This window comes from Pezoporus occidentalis, unplaced genomic scaffold (genome assembly GCF_034315485.1).
Source record: "Pezoporus occidentalis ecotype Australia unplaced genomic scaffold, CSIRO_AGI_Poc_V1 ctg57, whole genome shotgun sequence".
NCBI classification, from domain to species: domain Eukaryota; kingdom Metazoa; phylum Chordata; class Aves; order Psittaciformes; family Psittacidae; genus Pezoporus; species Pezoporus occidentalis.
In genome coordinates, this window is record NW_026915910.1 from 615141 (window position 1) to 633504 (window position 18364).

The window sequence follows — 18364 nt, forward strand, 5'->3', positions numbered from 1 at the left end:
GGTACTAGGGATTTTGCATCTTTAGCTCACCAAAAGGTAAAAACTAAAAGTAAGCACATATAAATATTTGCAGTATGCAACCATTATGCACCTTTTGCACTTGAAAGTGAGTTTCATGAAACACGGGAGTTGTTATTTTTGAGTCTCGTGGTGATTTGGGTGGTAGTTTAGATGCCAAGGAAACCTGATGAACTGCAGTGAATTGGGACCTTACTGCTTGTGTGTGCGTCATTCAACATTGATCTTGACACCCCTCAACTAGAACCTAGAAGGAAGGGAAGAAATGTAGTATGTGCTGGAGAAGGTCCAGAGAAGGGCCACAGAAATGATCACATGGATGGAGCACCTCTCCTGTAAGGAAAAGCTGAGAAAAGTTAGGGTTGTTCAGCCCAGAAAAGAGAAGATTAGAAGGAGACCTTACTGCTGCCTTTCAGTTCTTAAAAGGTGCCTATAAGATGGGGAGAGACATTTTAGCAGGGCCTGTTGCAATAGAATGAGGGGCAATGTTTTTTAACTAAAAAAGAGGAGATTCAGGCTGGATGTGAGGGAGAAATTTTTTTACAACAAGAGTGGCAAAATCCTGGCACAGGTTGCCCAGACAGGTGATGCATGCACCACCATCCCTGGAGATGTTTAAGACCAGCTTGGATGTCGTTCTGGGCAACCTGATCTAGATGAAGATGTCCCTGCTCATTGCAGGGGAGTTGGACTAGATGACTTTTGAAGTCCTTTCCAACCCAAATTATTCTATGAGGGTGGTGAGGCACTGGAACAGGTTGCCCAGAGAAGTGGTAAATGCTCCATTCCTGGCAGCGCTCAAGGCCAGGTTGGACAGAGCCTTGGGCAACATGGTCTAGGGTGTGTGGTCCCTGTCGTTGGCAGGGGGGTTGGAACTAGATGATCTTAAGCTCCTTTCCAACCCTAACTAGTCTATGATTCTATTATCATAGACACAAATTACCCTTATCTACCTGCTGTTCATACAAGTTCTGTGAACTTCTCAGGAAAGACATAGAAGTAATAAGTAGAACTGCTTTAGATAGACTTTTTAACTTATAGAAACATCTGAGTCTTTTGATACTGTGAAGAATCTCTTACATGGTGTTGAATGTACATTTTGCATTCCTAATAATTTAGTAAGTAGAACTGTAATAAACAGCAAACAATTAAAAAAACAAAGTTCTTCTCAGAGCCTTCTCTTTTCCAGGCTGAACAACTTCAGCTCTCTCAGCCTGTCTTCAAAGGAGACACGCTCCAGCTCTCTGATCATCTTTGTGACCTCCTTTGCACTCTGCTTGCAGGTGACGTCTGACAAGAGTAGAATAGAGGATCAAAATTACCTCCCTGGACCTCCTGGTCACACTTCTTTTGATGCAGCCAAGCATATGGTTGGCTTTCCACACTGCAAGTGCACATTGCTGGGTCATGTTGAGCTTTTCATCAACCAGCACCCCCAAGCCCTTGTCATCAGGGCTGCTCTCAATCTATCCTCCTCCCAGCCTGTATTTGTGCTTGGAATTTTCCTGACCCAGGTATAGGACCCTAAACTTGGCCTTGTTGAACTTCATGGGGCTTATACAGGCCCACTTCTCCAGCCTGTCAAGGACCCTCTGGATGTTATCCCTTCCCTCCAGTGTATCAACCACACCACACAGCTTGGTGGTGTTGGCAAACTTGCTGAGGGTGCACTCAATCCCACTGTCTATGTCACCAACAAATATGTTAAAATCACTGGTCCCCAGACCAACCCCTGAGGAAAGTCACACTTTAACACATTCATATTTGTATTTATAATAAATCAGTTTATATACCCCTAGTTAATATTTGCTTAGGGCTTATGTTGATTTCACAATACATGCAATTTTCTGACTCCATCTTTATCTTCAGGGATTAGATTAAATTGAGCAGCCATGTAGTAATTTAGTTTTATCTCGTGCCTTACAGTTTTATGTTCTTGTAATAGCACTTTCTTTCTCTATTTTATTTAATTAAATATATCTTATTCCACAACGGCAACAATTTTTTAATTTATTTCCTAAACAGCTACCATTGTGGTAAGTTTTTTGTGGGGAGAGAATACCTATTTTAAAGACATTTAGAACAGAAACTATCAAGTGTAGAGGGGAGGAAAGGATTAGGATTTGAATTTGGCATAGGTTGAATCTGAAATGCTTCTCTGGCTGGAATCTGGAGCTAAATAGCTATATCTTCAGATGACCTTTCTTCTGTGATTTGCTTGTTCTTTTGTCTTGGGGGGGGGGGGGGAAGTTGTTTATTTCTTTTTATAAAGGAAGTGCTTTTTTTGGAAAAAAAAAAAAAGAGTAGCTTAATCTTTGCCAAGTTATGTTGCAAGATTTGTGATGATGATTTTTGCCTTTGGCTTGACTTACACTAAAATAGCAGGTAAATACTAATTTTTTTTTTTTTTAATTTCCATCATTTTAGCACAACATAGTTAATTTTGATGCTGATGAGGGCAAGGCTAATTGACAGCATATCCATAATAAAAAGCAATGAGTCTGAACACAAGGACTTAGAGTTTCCTCACCTTCTTCAGTTTAAATGGACAAACTGTTTTGAAAAAAACAGCAGGTACATTGAGTCCTGGTGCAGATGATGTTAAACTGGTTTAATCCCAGATTGACTAGAATGTGCAAAGTGAATGTATTTACTGACAGCACTGGCAGCTTCTTTGGTAAATAGTCTGACACAGAACAGAGTAAGCATGTCTAGCTTCAAGTCTTTTTTTGATCTGCAGCTGTGTGTGCTTATCTTCATTCTGAAAAGAAACCGCCAAATAAAATGGATATTATATTTCTAAAAGAGTACTTTAGGATTGTCTCATCACTTTTTCTTTATGAAGTGCCTTTACTTCTTGGGTAGATCCTTCTGAAATCATGATAAACAGGTAGCCTCTGTTAAAAAAAAAAAAAAAAAAAGCTTTCTATAGCTAGGAAACCCCTTTTGCTAACTAACTGCACCTGTTTGACCTCTTGACAAACCACATATTTTACTCTTGCGTTCCTCATGGGCCAGGCACCCTCTATCCATCCTCAAATTGCTGCCAATGGCTTTCATGAATAATACCTTTTCCTTCTGATCTCATCACCGAGCATCCATACCTGTGTAATCTTATCAATTCCCTCAGATATGCCACCAGTGTAAATTAAACTCACAGATCCTAGGATTGACCTGACTTTCCCAGGTTTTGCAAATTGCCTGTGATTGTGGTCAGAAGTAGGTTAACTCAGCTTTTTTGTGTTATTTGATTGGTGCAAAGTAGCTGTAATCGCTGACTTCACAGCACCATCTCCACTCAGACACCACTACCCAGGTAGTACAAAAGCCTACAGCAGCTCAGCACAGCTTTCATGCAGTTAAGGAGCCTGACCGCTCAATACATACCTCTGTTCTAATAGAGATCAGTTATACTTAAACCCACCCCTGCCTGAAAGCCCCCTGATTTAATAAAAAATTCTTTTTACCCAGAAATATTACCACAAGATTGTGGAGATGTATTTGCAGAGGTGTAAAAATACTTGAATAACATGGAAAAGGTAAGAACGAACCAGCATTTTACTATGTATTAGTATTTTTACTTGGCATAAACCAAGGAAAGTTAACTGAGACTCAGAGGCTTCAGGTTTAAAATAAATACACAAATAAATAAATATCATTTTTCTTCATTAAATATCTAGTTAAATTGTAAAACTTTCTGCCATAGCAGGACAATGCTTTCCCACAGAGTTTTCATGAAAAAACCTTTTCTACTAGGTCTGACTATAAGAAATAGATAAGTAATTTTGGAAGTTACAAGCAAATGGGTGCTGGGTAATAATAGCTTATTCCGATCTCCCTCCTAGCATATGAGGAAGGAATAATGGTGCAAATCAGAATGCATGATGCAGGCGGAACTCTTTTTTCATACAGGAGGCAATGCAGATACTGTGAGGATGTGTATAATGTGTTTCCTTACATATTGTGTATCCTGAAGAGAATGATTAAAGTGCTGGGATAGGAATAGTGGAAAAGATACAAGACAGAATGCAGAATATGTGCTTTTCATAGTTTCCTACTTAGAAGTATACTAGGTTGACTCTATAATGCTTTCAAAGATTTATAATGCTGGCTGCCTGTTTTTTAAACACTCAGTATTTTTTCACTGTAGCTGAATGGGAAGCTTACTTGGCTCATGATTTGGCCTTTTTTTTAGGAATAAAATATTTGTGAGCAGAATATGTTTTCTTTTGAGTTCCCATTCTTTCAAAGCAATGTCCAGCAGCAGTACAATCACAATATTAAGTCTAACAATAATCATATGCAGTCATTTCCAATCACAGCGGCTACATGTAGAAGCAGTTACAGACAGTTGGAAATGTGGGGAAATGTCAAACCATATTAAGCTGTCTAGAAAGAAAAAGGAAGAGGTTCACAGCTTGATGAGGAAAATTAAAACCCTGCTGAACCATGCTGAACACCTGAAAATATCAAAGAACAAAACATAAATGGAAGAAAGCCTGAAAAAATTATGAAATGTAAAAAGAAATAAGGTTCAGTAGAGTAATAAATTATATGAAATTGCAAAGAAAGATAAACAATCTGTAACTACTAAAAAGCTCATGGATTACACCAAGCTGCCAATATGACTCTGATAATTGGGAATCTACAATATTGTATTCACTTCTGATACTTGAAGCTGAGCTAGACAAAGGCCAAATGAATTTGGGGGTACAGTCCAGTTCCTACAATAGATTTCTGGACCAGTTGCAGCATATAAATTCAAGACTTAGCAGATTATTCAGCAGCGGTTTGCTGTGAAGTCAGTGAAGAGCTGGTACGTAGGTCACAAACTATGTGGCAGTTATGGCAGTTATTACACTTGGTGAAATCTATGCAAGCAGCCTGTGCCTTAGCTACTGAGAAGTGTGAGCCAGTCACCCCGTTCTGTGCCCTCTCTCCAAGATTTTTTAAATCATTTACACTGGACACTTAAGATTTGGCTGGGCTAGATCATCTAGTCTACGTCATGCTTTGCCTAGACAAATTGGACCATATGATCCTTGAAGTCCCTTCCAACTTGGTATTCTGATTCAATTTTTATATCATTATCAGTATGAGAAATTCAGTCTCCAGAAAGCTAGTGTGAAAATAGGGCCAAAATGTCTTCCCAAAAGAGAATGGTCATCTGTACCTATCTGAAAAGCTTAAAAACATGAAACAAAAGATGAACAGAGAAAAAATAAAAATACAAATAAAGTGATGCAAGACCATTTAATTTAGACAAGATTCTTAATGTTAAGAAAGGGAAAACAGCTAACTATCAGGAGAAAACTTACTGCTTGTGAGAAACATTAAAGTGACTCTAAAGGAAACATTTGGGACCTTAAAAACTGATTGAACAAAGAAGGAAGAAATACACTGCATAGGACAATCCTCCATTTGTACTGCAATGAACTGGATTACCTAATGGCTCTTTTCCATTCCTTACATCTATGATTCTATGCTTCTAAATATATATTTGGAATTCAACATGAGGCAGTGAAAGAGTAGAGGCATTAAAGAACATAAATGGAAAGTTAATGACAGATGAGGTTGATTTTGCTCTAAATGAATTCCTGGCCTCATTATTCATTGTGGGGCAGGAGGGAAGTGGAGGGGAAAGAAAAAAAAAAAGAAGGTAGCATCTCCAGGACTGAGAGACATTTTCCTGGAGGGAAAGTTAAATGTTAAAAAGCTTTGCTATTGCACTGGAGAAGATAATAAGGCAATTAGGACTGTTATATTTGACAAAGTACCAGGCTCAGATGAATTGTACCCCAGAATCCTGAAGGAAGTAACAAAGGAAATAAGAAAGCCTTCAGCAAAGGTTTTTGACAAGCCACTAAGGCGTGTAATCATACCCAAGGTCTTAAGGGGTCCTAAAGCTATTCCCAGATTCAAGAAAAGGGAAGATTCAGGGGACAACCCTGCTAAGTCTCATTTCAGTTGAGAGAAATATATTGGAAATGTTGCTAAGGGACCATGTCGAAGTAATTTTAGTGTATAATTTAATGCAGGTAAAAGAGAAAATCATCAAAAATCTGCACAACACTTTAACGTGTTATGGGAGTAGTAGACCATAGGGCAGAAATTTATCTCATTTATATAGTTGTCAAGGTGGTATAAAAAGGAAGAGAAACCCCTTGTATAAACTGTATATGTATAAATTCATACCCCTGGTACAAATTGGCGGGAGAAATATTTTCAATTCAGCTGGACATTGCCTTAAAGGTTGCCAAAACAGAGTTATTTTTGAAGTGCAACATTACAGAAAAAATATGAAAACTAAAAGGGAGAGAGGCAGTAATACAGCCTAGTGGTTAAAAGCAGTTAAAAGCAGTGGTTAAAAGAGTTTGGCTACTGTAGCTACATTTACATTACAATCTTATATAGATATATCAAACCATAATAGCTCTAAACTAGTTAAACTAAGTACCATTACCAAGGCAGTCAGACAGCACCAAGCTCAACCCAAGCTGCAAAGCCTGAGTGACATCTGGGTAAATACTTCAGCATGATCCTGCCCACAGTCAACTGTTATCACAACTGCATTATCCCAACCAGGATTAACTAGTGTAAAGCTAGCTGAGGTGAGCCTGTAGACATGTTCTTAGACTACTGGTCCTCAGTCTTTTCAATTTGGTGAATCCTTCTTTGAAGCTTAAAACAAAACAAAACAAACCCCAGAAAAAAAAAAAAACAAACAACCAAACAACCCTATTTAAATCTTTTTATGTCTGCAGATGTAAATTCTTAAATCATGAGAACTGTATTCCCAAAAACATAAATAGACATTAAGGCATTCTGAATCCTGAGTCTACCAGCTCTAGTCTTTCATAATCTGTAGTTTGTGACTGTATTCACACTTCTTCAGGAAACTGTCTTCTCTTTGTCTTCATCCTTTAACGCCATTATTTGTCTCTCACCCCTTTCCTTCTCCTTACCCACTTCCAGTTTTCCCTTCAGGAATCGCTTGAAAAACCTAGACTTAATCCCTGATTGCATCTGTAACCAGCTCTGTAAAGAGCTCTGTAACTATTGATGAATTATAAAAATTCAGACCCCTGGGCATCCAAATCTCTTATTCCTTTGTTACAGGGTGTTATAACCCTCTGTACATATAACATATTATTTCTTGTCTTGCTAGGGTTTTGTGCCATCAAGTAGCATGTCGTCTTTTAACAACTGGCAAGAATGGTAAAGAGAACAGTCTTTAACTTAGCCTAAAAAGCTCCGGGGGGGAAGAGAAAAAGAGGAGAGTGTCAAGCTTGACCTATTGCAGGAAAAATTAGCAGGTAATGGTAAGATGCTAGGTCAGGTGAAAGTGGACAAAGATGATTTCTTCTGATGTCACTCTTTATTCTAACCAACTTTGACCACACAACAAATTTTTATCTGCCCAAAATAGTGATATCCCACTTCTGTGGCTTTAAAAGGATAAGATTTTTTCTGTGGGATGATTTCACATTGTCAATTGTAAGTCTTGCCATGAGGTGAAAACCTGTGGGAAAATTATAAATGACATTGTTATTAACAAGAATTTTCTCATTAGCCTGAGCAATATTTTTCCCCCTCTTTGCATCTTTGAAGGGCTTTTTAGTTCATCTCTCAGCACTACTCCCTTCCCTCACCCCTCTGCTCCCCCCCAGTTTTTCTGTTGGTTGTCAGGTCTTTGTTTGCTTGCTTTTCAAATAGATGCCAGACATTTTAGTAGCAGGCTGACTCTAGGTCTGCAAAAAGCAATTTTATTTTGTTTATATAACTGTAAACACCTGTTCCAGATGGACAATTTAGGGGATTTTTGGGGATTTGGCTTTTGTGGCATTTTGCGCTGAACAGAGCAGAATATTTTTAAGAACTGTCTGAGCTGTGTCTTTTCACCTAGCACACACAAAAAGGCTACCTCCTGAAGGTAAAACTGAAGTCAACAGAGTCCCACTGGTGTGACTGAAAACATCATTTGGCCCACAGCTTTCTTCATATTCACAGGGACAGATTCTGCCTGTGGATGCATATATGCCACTTTCAGCAAGGCCTGCTGAAGTTGTGCAGAAAAGAAGAAAAAGGGGGGGGGGGCGGGGGGAAGAGACAGAGATATTCCCTAGTGCTCTTGTGAGCTTTCAGCTTTATAGTACAACCTGTGCCTTAGGATTTAATGGAAGTAATACGTAGCATGCAGAGGGATGACTAGGGGGCATGAAACAATCTGCAAATGTTTGAAAGATGTTTGTGCTCCCCTTAGGTGTGAAAGAAATTACTTCCTATGTTACCAGAGAATTTTCCCAGAAATAGTGGGTCAAAGCTAAAAAAGGGAAACAAAATAAATTTCAGGGAAATGCTTCTGACTGTGAGATTGGATGTATAATTTTTAAAGAAAGAGAAAAATCATGGGCAGTAGGCAATGCAATACTTAAAACTTTTGTTGCTTAATCTCACTAGGGTAACCCAGACTTCTTATATTATTTGGAGAGTTAGAATCTCAGAAGAAGGGGTCTGAGGTTTAATGTTCATGGGAGTGATCCAATATGAAGTGAGCATTCTAGAAACACTGAACAGAGCTTGAAGTTTTTCCTTTAGTTGATGTCCTTCTAGCTCATGACTCTTGCATTCTTGACTGCTCAAAGTTTCAGGCAGTCATCAAAATTAGGAAAGTTCAGACACACTGGGAGTTCAATACTCAGGAGAGGTCAACTAAAGAAACTGTTTGACTGCATATTAATCACAAAAGTACAAGAAATGAATAGACAAATAGCAAACAAGAGAAAGAAGAAAAGCCTACATCATGTAAAACTAAAACCTGCCACAAAACACTGGTATTTCCTCAAGTGGTCACACTGAAGGTTGTTTGTGTGGGTATCAGACAAGCAATGAGTTGTGTGTGTTGATGGTAAAGACAGCTCATGGCTTGCAGGACGGTACTGAGAAATGTGCAGGTAGCAGAGGGAAGAAGGGTACAATACAAAAACTGAGATAAATTAACAAGATCAAAAGCAAAATAAGTTCACAAGACAAAATCATACTCCAGAGTCCATAGGACTCATTTTCCTGCTCAAATAAGAGGATTGCCAGAGCTGTAGCACTAAGACTGTTAGTTTGATAGCAGTGACCAATAGATTCCAAAAGATATTGCAAAGATTTAAAAAAAAACAAACAACGACAAGCCCACAAAACAACAAAAAAAGGCATGTAATTGGAAGTCTGCATTTGCAGCAATCATAAATAGCTTTCTGAAGCCAGAAACCCAGGTGACAGTAACCATTCCCATGTGTTTTCTTGTATGTGTGCTTCAAAACAAGACTATATTAAAGATATTCAGTAATAAAAAAAAAAAACAACACAACAAAACAAAACCCACAAAAATATCTGTAACAGTCATATTTACTTTTAGAGAGGAGCTACACAAAAAGGTGAAAAAGTTGAAAAACATCAGGGATACGTAACATCATAAACTGTTCGCAATTGGCACTATAGGGTGTTTTAAAACAATGTACTAGAAGCTCCAGATAAATAACAAACAAAAATCCACCTCCAAAGAGATGGAATTAAAAAAAAAAAACTAGCCTGGTTAAAAGATGAAGGAGCTTATTAGATGCAAAAATCCTTCAGAAAAATTGAATTTGTATCTACTTAAGAAAAACAGAAAAGTACAGAAGCTGAGGAAGCTGAATATAGAATTGTAAAAAGACAGGTAGAAAACATTTTGAAGAACAACTAGTTAATGGCATAAAAGCTAATCATGAAACACATCAGAAGCCGGAAGTTTGCTAGTGTTCATCAGTGGGTGATCAATGTGCATAAAGTACCATTCAGAAAGCACAGTGTCAGATAGAAAATAACCCTGGAGAACCATCTCAAACTGACTGGACAAAGAAAGGGGTTTCGGAAAAAAAGAGTAAATTGAATATTAACAGTTTGCTGGGGTCTTCAATGTGAGATTGCTCAATTAATAAGAGAGTTGTATAATATCTCCTAACCATTTCCATAGCAGAGAAATAGGACGTGCCAAACCTACTAGCAAGGGGCTTGGAGAGATCAAGTGAACAACTGGCCAGTAACTTGTATCATTTTTGCATGAATTAAGAAAAACAAAAATCATGATAGTCTTTTCATCAATTCTCCAGGATACAGGGGAGGACCTAAAAAAAGCTGGGAGGATTAGCACTGTTAATAAATGGGTAAAAGGGTGGTGTCATAGTCAGGGGTTTGGGTGCCTTGAACACAGGACCCAAGTTTGTAGGCCAGGTCTAGTGGGGGCTGGTGGAGCTGGTCTGATAAAGAAGGGAAAGAGCAGTTTTGGTAGGAGGCTTGCCAGACTGGTCAAGGAGGCTTTAAACTAGATGTGTTGGGGGAAGGGGGCATCATTCCATCCCAACACACCCAGTCAGTTGCCAGCACCTATAATAAATGCTTGGAGCAATGCAGAGATATCCCAGCTGCTCCAGCCAATGAACTGGCTTCATTTGGAGCTCGGCTCAGATGCCTCTATACAAATGCCCGTAGCATGGGGAACAAACAAGAGGAATTAGAGATGTGTGCATGTCTATGTGGATATTATATAATAAGCATCACAGAAACATGGTGGGATGGCTCCTATGACTGGAATGTTGGAATGGAAGGTGAACAAGTTCAGAGGAGGGGCACGAGGATGATCAGGGGACTGGAGCACCTCCCATATGAAGACAGGCTGAGGAAGTTGGGGCTGCTGAGCCTGGAGAAGAGAAGGCTGCGTGGAGACCTCATAGCAGCCTTCCAGTAGCTGAAGGGGGCCTATAGGGATGCTGGGGAGGGACTCTTCGTTAGGGACTGTAGTGATAGGACAGGGGGTAACGGGTTCAAACTTCAACAGGGGAAGTTTAGATTGGATATAAAGAAGAAGTTCTTTACTGTAAGGGTGGTGAGGCACTGGAATGGGTTGCCCAGGGAGGTTGTGAATGCTCCATCCCTGGCAGTGTTCAAGACCAGGTTGGACGAGGCCTTGGGTGATACGGTTTAGTGAGAGGTGTCCCTGCCCATGGCAGGAGGGCTGGAACTAGGTGATCTTAAGGTCCTTTCCAACCCTAACTATTCTATGATTCTATGATTCTATGACAGCAGTAGATATGTCATGGTTGGGAAATAGCAATATAATTTCTGTGTATAGAAGCTGTTTCAGAAGGCGTTCTTTGTGGATGCCTAAAAGAATGTGGAAAACAGTGATCCAATCTGTGCAGCACTTTTCGACTTCCAAAAGCCACTAGCATGATCCTTCACAAAAGCCTCTTGGAGAAGCTGAGCTGTCTGGGTAAGAGGGAAGGTCCTCTTATGAATTAATACCCACCATAACTTAGGAAACAAAAGGTAGGAATAAATGGTTAGTCTTCACAGCAGAGAAAGATTACTAGAGAACCTTTGCTATGAAGCATATTCAAAAATGGCCTGGAAAAAGAGGTAAATAAAGAGGTAAAAAAGGCTGTGGATGATACAAAATTATGCAGGTTACTTAAATCTAAAGCTGATTGTGAGAAGTTGCATAAGGAGCTCATGGCATTGAGTGAATAGGGAATAAAATGGAAGATGATATTCAATGTTGATAAGTGCACATAGGAAAAAAATAACCCTAACTATACAAACACAATGGTGAGCTGTAAATAAGCTATTACCACTCAGGAAAGAGATCTTAAGAGTTACTGTGGATAGTTCTCTGAAAACATCAATTCAGTGCTCAGCAGCAGTCAAAAAGGCAATAGAATTGTAGGCATGGGGGGGGGGGGGGGGAAGGGAGAGAGGAAGAGAACAAAGGACAAATCATTTTTATGCTACTATGTAAATGTAGGCTGTACTTGCGTCATGAATGCTGTCCACAGTTTCAGCCACCCCAATTCAAAAAGATTATAGCAGGACTTGAAAAGATACAAAAAAAGGCAAAGAAGGCAATTAAAAATATGGCTTGTCTCTTCAATGAAAGCAGACTGAGCTGACTTAAGCATGGATAAGAAATAGGACAGTTATTGAGTGTGAACAAAATTACATACAAATGACAGAGGTATCAGTGAAATGATGAAACAAGTTTAAGTGAAAAGAGTTGTTTTCTCATACATGGCATGCAAATAAACTTTGGCCTCTTTGTCACAAGATGAGGTTGAGAAACAATTAATATAATTTGGGTTTTAATAAATCTGTAAAATTAACAAGTTGGTGGTCTGAAAGCAAACTCCACTTCAGAAACCCCCTCACACATTTGCTGTATAGCCAGGTGATACATTAGGGAATGGACTGATTCATACAGGTGCTGAATTCCTGTGGTTATCCCTATAGCACTCATTACATAGTAATGTCAAAAATAAGAAAAATTACCTAAAGGACCATCAGTCTATGTCTGAAACACTCTTATATTAGAGGAGACAGAAAGCACCTTCCCCAAGGATGGTCTGCAATGTGGCAGTTAAGACAATGCTAGAAATTAGAAATTTTGGGTTGAAAATCCATCAAGGAGAGAAAGGCCCAGACTGCAGCTCCCCAGGTATAGGGCCAAACACATTCACCTCTGCCAACCAGGACATCAAAAGCACTGTTTGGCCTCCCTTGTGGAGAAGTGGAGATTAATGACCCTCCTAAATCTGGTCCACAACTAAACATAGATAGGAAAGTGATGCTTTTCCTCCACTGTCCATAAAGGATGTTTACAAGGAACCCACTGAGTCTTACACATGTAGAAATGCTGGAGAAAAGGCAGCCCTCATTGTTACCTGGAGTTTGAGTACTATCTATATCAGCGGGCTATCTGCATCTTCCCCTTCATTTTTGAGGACAGCACTGCAATCCATGGATAAATGAAACGCACAAGAACATACACCTCCTTTTATATATGTTGTTCTTTTGCTTAATACAGGCAGCAGAAATGGGCTGCTATCCTACTTGTAGCTCAGCTAATAGAACAACATGCATCTCCCTGCTGCATTTAATAACAGTGCAGAGGAGTGCTGGGATGCAGATTCCTCTGCTTTTCCAGGATCTGGATATAATTATGTTGTTCTCCCAGACCCCTCCTTACAACCTTTCTCTGCCCTTCCACTTCTTTCTCAGCCTCATCTGACCCCAGGCTTCCAACCTAAGCTTCTTCAAAGTACAGAAAGTTGTCCCTTCCTACACAAGCTGAACCAACTCCAGATCCAAGAGGCTAAAAAAACCAATGAACTTGAAGAAAATGAAACAAAGAAAAAAAAAAGAAAGCAAGCTAAACAGGCTACACCTTTTTCACAATGTTTGAGCATAAAGAAAATCAGCATTGAAATCACAGGAGGCCACATTAATAAGAACATCACATCTCTGACTCTTCTTTACATTTCAACAGATCAGAATTTTTCTTTGCACAAAACCCTGCCTCCTTCCCTAGCAGCAGCATGTTCAGAAAGATGTAGGTGTGAATTGCCTGAATCTTCCCTTTTAAGATTTTGTCTATTCTTAACCTGTTGGACCTGCTGCCAAAACTGTACATGAAGCTGCACCAAAGACAAAATACACATGCAGTTTCCCTGCAACACTGGCAGTCTCAGGATACAAATAGGTAGTGGTAAAACAAACAAAAAAAAAACAAAAAAAAAAATAAAAACCAACCAATCAAAAAATCACACAATAAACCCACAGAAAAACAAGAAAATGGAGTGTGGATTTGCCTTTGCATGCTCCTCCAAGACTGCATGCAGGCTCAGCTACTGTTTTGCAAGAATAGCTTTCATATATAATATAAGATCAGGGATCTCCGGGGATAAGTTACGCCTCATTACATTTTCAATACTATGATCCCTCTGAGACACTACCTTATAGTGTCTTGAATAGCCCTAGTGTTTAAGTTCAACAGTGTTGCCTGGTAAGCCACTTCACACATTTATGCTCTTTTGAATAGAAGAGGGTTTCCTCACATCTCCTCCAAATGCCTTATTTCCTTTATTATCTGTACATGGCTGGAAGTAATAACTTGGCTTGACATACTCTGTACCATTTAGATTTTAAACTTCCCCCTCACTCTCCCTAATTCTAGGCTACTGTAGATTTATGGTTTTTTTTAAGCCTACATTCATATCATAGTTCATTTCTCAGTAATAATAGAATTGGTTTCCTTATCCCTGTTTTGAAGTATTACAAAGTTTTTATGCTGCAGTGGCCAAAATCACAAAACAATAGTTCAGCAGCAAGCACACTAGAATCATAGTATTTTACCCAAGTTTTTTATTTCCTATACTGTTCGTCACCCTTCATGAAGCTGGAAATAAGCCTCTTTCCTATCGATGTAATTTAAAAACAAAACCTTTATGTTTGGAAATATAATTTTGCACAATTATAGATACAAAAAAAAAAAAAAAATCCCAGTGCAAAAATGCACTGGGAATGTGCATTTACATTGTGATTTTATAATCACATCCTACACCTGTGTGGTGCCATAAGAAAGAAATTATTTACCCTGAAGCTGGCAAAGTACTGGATAGGTTGTCCAGGGAGGTTGTGGAGTCCCCCTGTATAGAGACATTCAAAACCTGCCTGGACATGTTCCTGTGTAACCTGCTTTAGGTGACCCTGCCTTGGCAGGGGGGTTGGACTAGACAGTCTCCAGAGGTCCCATCTAACACTGATGATTCTGCAATAAAAAGTGCATAAGAGTTTATTTTCGATTCTGTTAAAGACCGTGGAGAAATGCATGGAGCTCCCCATCCTCTCAGCAGCCCTGTGAACTGCCTGGGAGCACCCTGGGCAGCCCCAATGCCTGTAGCACCCACAGCTGTCCCACAGCCCGTGGGACTCATAGCCCTGGAAAGCGGTCTCTTCTCTCTTCATCCCTGCAGTGGGAGAGATGACAAACCTGGCTTAGTCAGACCCAGAGAACGTGGACGTTTTAGTCCTAGCCCTGTCTTTGAGCAGAACTATGGGACATCTATAGGGTAGTTGTGCTGAGGTCTTTAAATATCTTCTCTGCTGGGATATGTTCTGACATGTGAAAAAAACTTCCTGTGCTTTAATCACTGTTTATTACACTAATATTAATCACATTTTGTTTCCTTCTTCTCCCTTATCTGTCTGTTCTATCAACTATTCCTCAACTCCCAGATAAAATCATAATGTCTTCTGGGGAAGATGTCACCTTTCACATGCACATTACCTAGAATTAGAGCACAAAATCCTTGATTTGGATTATTGGTGAGTAAGGTTATGTGAATGGGGCAAGTAATCAATAGAACTGGATAGATTTAAGCTTGAAAGAATGGGCAGTAGTTTGGATGGCTTAATCACAAAAGAAAAAAAAGCAGGTTTGGACTAGGATGAAACTAAACATTAATTTAGCAAATAGTCCCAACTCAGCTATAAACAGACACTGCTTTTCTGAAAATGTCAATATGATTTATTTTAATATTCCCTAAATGTTTTGCTTTTTCAGGCCAGATTAGCCATAGGCTTTACATGGCTTTCACAAGGCCAGTAAGGGCTGAATAAAAAGTCTTTATATGCTCTATTATACAATTAAGACACTCATTTAAACTGTCTGCCAGCCTGAATCAATGGTTTTTCCTGTTCACCACCTTTGTGATTAAATGCAAGTCAAAACTGAGATTGGGATTTTCCCAATTTCTTTGATTCTTTTTACTGTAAAGTATTTATTCAATGAAGCAAGGTATGTCGTGACTCTTCCTTTTTCACTGTTTGTCTTCCCACAGCTTCAATTAATTGAAAATTTATTTTTACCTTCACGTCAATGCAAACATTAAAATGTTATTGTTTTGGTTTATTTTAAGCACTTAACAAAAATACAGCTCTCACTTCTCTGCAGAATACTAGCTGTGCTTTAAAGGAGTAATTTATCGCCCTCAAAATTAGAGCCATATCCTGAAAGGGACTGAGTCTCTGTTGAGATCATAGAAAATTAAGTTCCAGCAAGTTCCAAACTTGCTAAATCCTTTTGCTTCACTATCAATCAGCTTGAAGACATTCCCTTAGAAAACAAGGAAAAAAAATTAAAACATATCTCAAGGCCATGCCTGTAATGCGCTTCATTATTTGCTGCATAACATGACAGTTGCATGTTTCAATGAAATGGCAGTTACACAATATGTCTCAACCCTTCTCCAAAATCCCTGTAAACGCAATACATATCAGAAATGGTTTGCTTCTATAGGGTCAGAGTCAGAAAGATGACTCTGTCAATGGAGTAAGTGTGAGGCTGCTTTTGACCTTACTCTGAGGGCAGTAAAATGCATTTTCATTCTTCTTTTTAAAGTGGTACATGTGAAAAAAATAAAATTGGGAAAAAAAGGGGAAAAAGTTAGGTATGGTTTGCAAGGAGGGGATTGTTGTGATTTAAACCCAGTCAGCTGCACAGTTTCTACTCCCACCCCCTGCTCCCGGAGGTATGGGGAGGAGAATCAAAAGAATGTAACTCCCACTGGTTGAGATAAGAACAGTCCAGTAACTAAGGTATAACACAAACCTACTGCTGCTGCCACCAATAATAATAATGATAAGGAAAATAACAAGGGAAGAGAATACGATACCACCCTCCGAAATGAGCCTGACCGAGCAGAGAATGCCCTTCCAGTTACCTCCCCAGGCATGATGTGCTGTGGTATGGAATACCTCTTTGGCTAGTTTGAGTCAGGTGTCCTGTCTCTGCTTCCTCTCAGCTTCCCCTCCTCCCTGGAAGAGCATGAGACTCACAACGTTCTTGGTCAGAGTAAACATCAGTGTTATCAGCTCTGTTCCCACACTGAAAGTCAAAACACAGCACTGCACCAGCTACCAAGGAGAAAAAAGGATTGCTACTGCTACACCCCGGACAGGGGTTTTTGTTTGCATTTTAAATTTATCGACTAACTGCAGAAGTTTGAGGGGAAAAAAAAGTCAAGTTTTGAAGCATGTTTAGCTTTCCCAGTTTTGAACCACCTTTCCAGGTAAATACAGGTAGAGAACAACTGCTTTGAATTCAACTTGATTTTATTAATTGGTTAAAACAATTGAGAGAAAAAACAGTTGGTACCTGTGGAGCCAGAAAAGGAGGCATAATATCTACTGAACATTTTATTTAACAGAAAGTTAAATTCAGAACAGCGGCTCCTGGACCTGTACTTATCTTGAAGGTTCCTGCTAATAAACAGTATTATCTTTCTTACAAAACTTTACTTGGTTATCATGCCTATAATGACACTTATTTTTTAACTCAGTAAAAAAAGTGAGGTCCATATATCTGCATGAGAGGAAGCTTCCCCAAGCATCTGTGCAATGAAGGAGGCATTTCACAAGTAAGGCGATTTAACATTTCCAGACTCCAGCCAAGCCCTTATGGAAAACCCTAGAAATTTAACGAAGAACTTTAGGTATATTGTGAAGCATATATTTTCAATTATATCCTTCCTATAGAATTCTTGACAGAGCTGTAATAATATATATTTGTCATTGCAACCCATAAAAGCCTCCTGATTTTCCCTCTTAAGATATTGGAGTTTGACCTTTTCAATAAGATTGCACTTGGGATTGAAAGCACCTATGATGGTGCTTGTGACTCTAGTTCTCAGGGGCTTCTGTATTCATGTTGTATACCATAATGGCCAGGATGCAGAGTAGTCTCTCAGACCCATCTCTTGAAACTGTTTTACCTGGTATGGGAGAATTTGGGGTACCCTGGACCAACATCAAGTCTCTGTGTCCCAGTGTGGGAATCAATTTCTGTGAGAGATGCATAGTTCCCCATCTCTTCTTTAATAACATATAAAAATATACAACTAGAGCACATCCTAGAAAAATGAGGTCCACTCTGCAGACAGAATTAGAAAACTGGAGTCTGGCAATCCTTGATAGTAGGTGGTCTCTCTGCATTGTGAATTGTTTTCCTGGCACAAAAAACCTAAATCTCCAGTATTAGCATGTAGATGGAGATACCTGTGTACTGAACTGTTGGATTTATGCCACCATCTCATTTTACATAAGCCACTGAACTGTTCTCTCATTTTAATGTGTTCAGTTGCAGCTGACAACCTCTAGGGAAAACTCTTCAAACCCATTAGCTATCCAGATCCCAGTGGAAGCCACTATCTTTGAAGAAAACACTTCATCATACCTCAGCTGTGCAACTCCAACGACATCTGCAGATCCCGCTAGTAGCTTGTGACAAAAACCTAGTGAATAGCATTAAGGGCTAGTTTTAATACTATGACTGATATCAATGATTTTCCAAACAAAAAAAATGCTTAGTCTCCTGCCGAAGGTAACTCACTTGTTCTTCCTCTGTTCCTCATTTTCCCCATCCCAATTAAAAAGCCAACCTGGTGCAAAAACCAATTTTGATTATTATTTTTTTTCCACTGAG

The 18364-nt window shown here is 39.2% G+C and overlaps 1 long non-coding RNA gene across 6 annotated transcripts in view; it reads left to right on the forward strand.

Moving 5' to 3' along the window:
* The first annotated feature begins 3394 nt into the window (after positions 1–3394).
* Positions 3395–18364, forward strand: part of LOC134173922 (uncharacterized) — a 51583-nt gene continuing 36613 nt past the window's right edge. For 5 of the 6 annotated variants that reach the window (XR_009968441.1, XR_009968443.1, XR_009968445.1 and 2 more), the window contains exons 1-2: positions 3395–3557; positions 18020–18176. This is a non-coding gene — a long non-coding RNA (uncharacterized LOC134173922). Of the gene's footprint in view, positions 3558–15115; positions 15208–18019; positions 18177–18364 lie in introns of those variants that run through there. The other variant, XR_009968446.1, reaches the window with a different exon arrangement.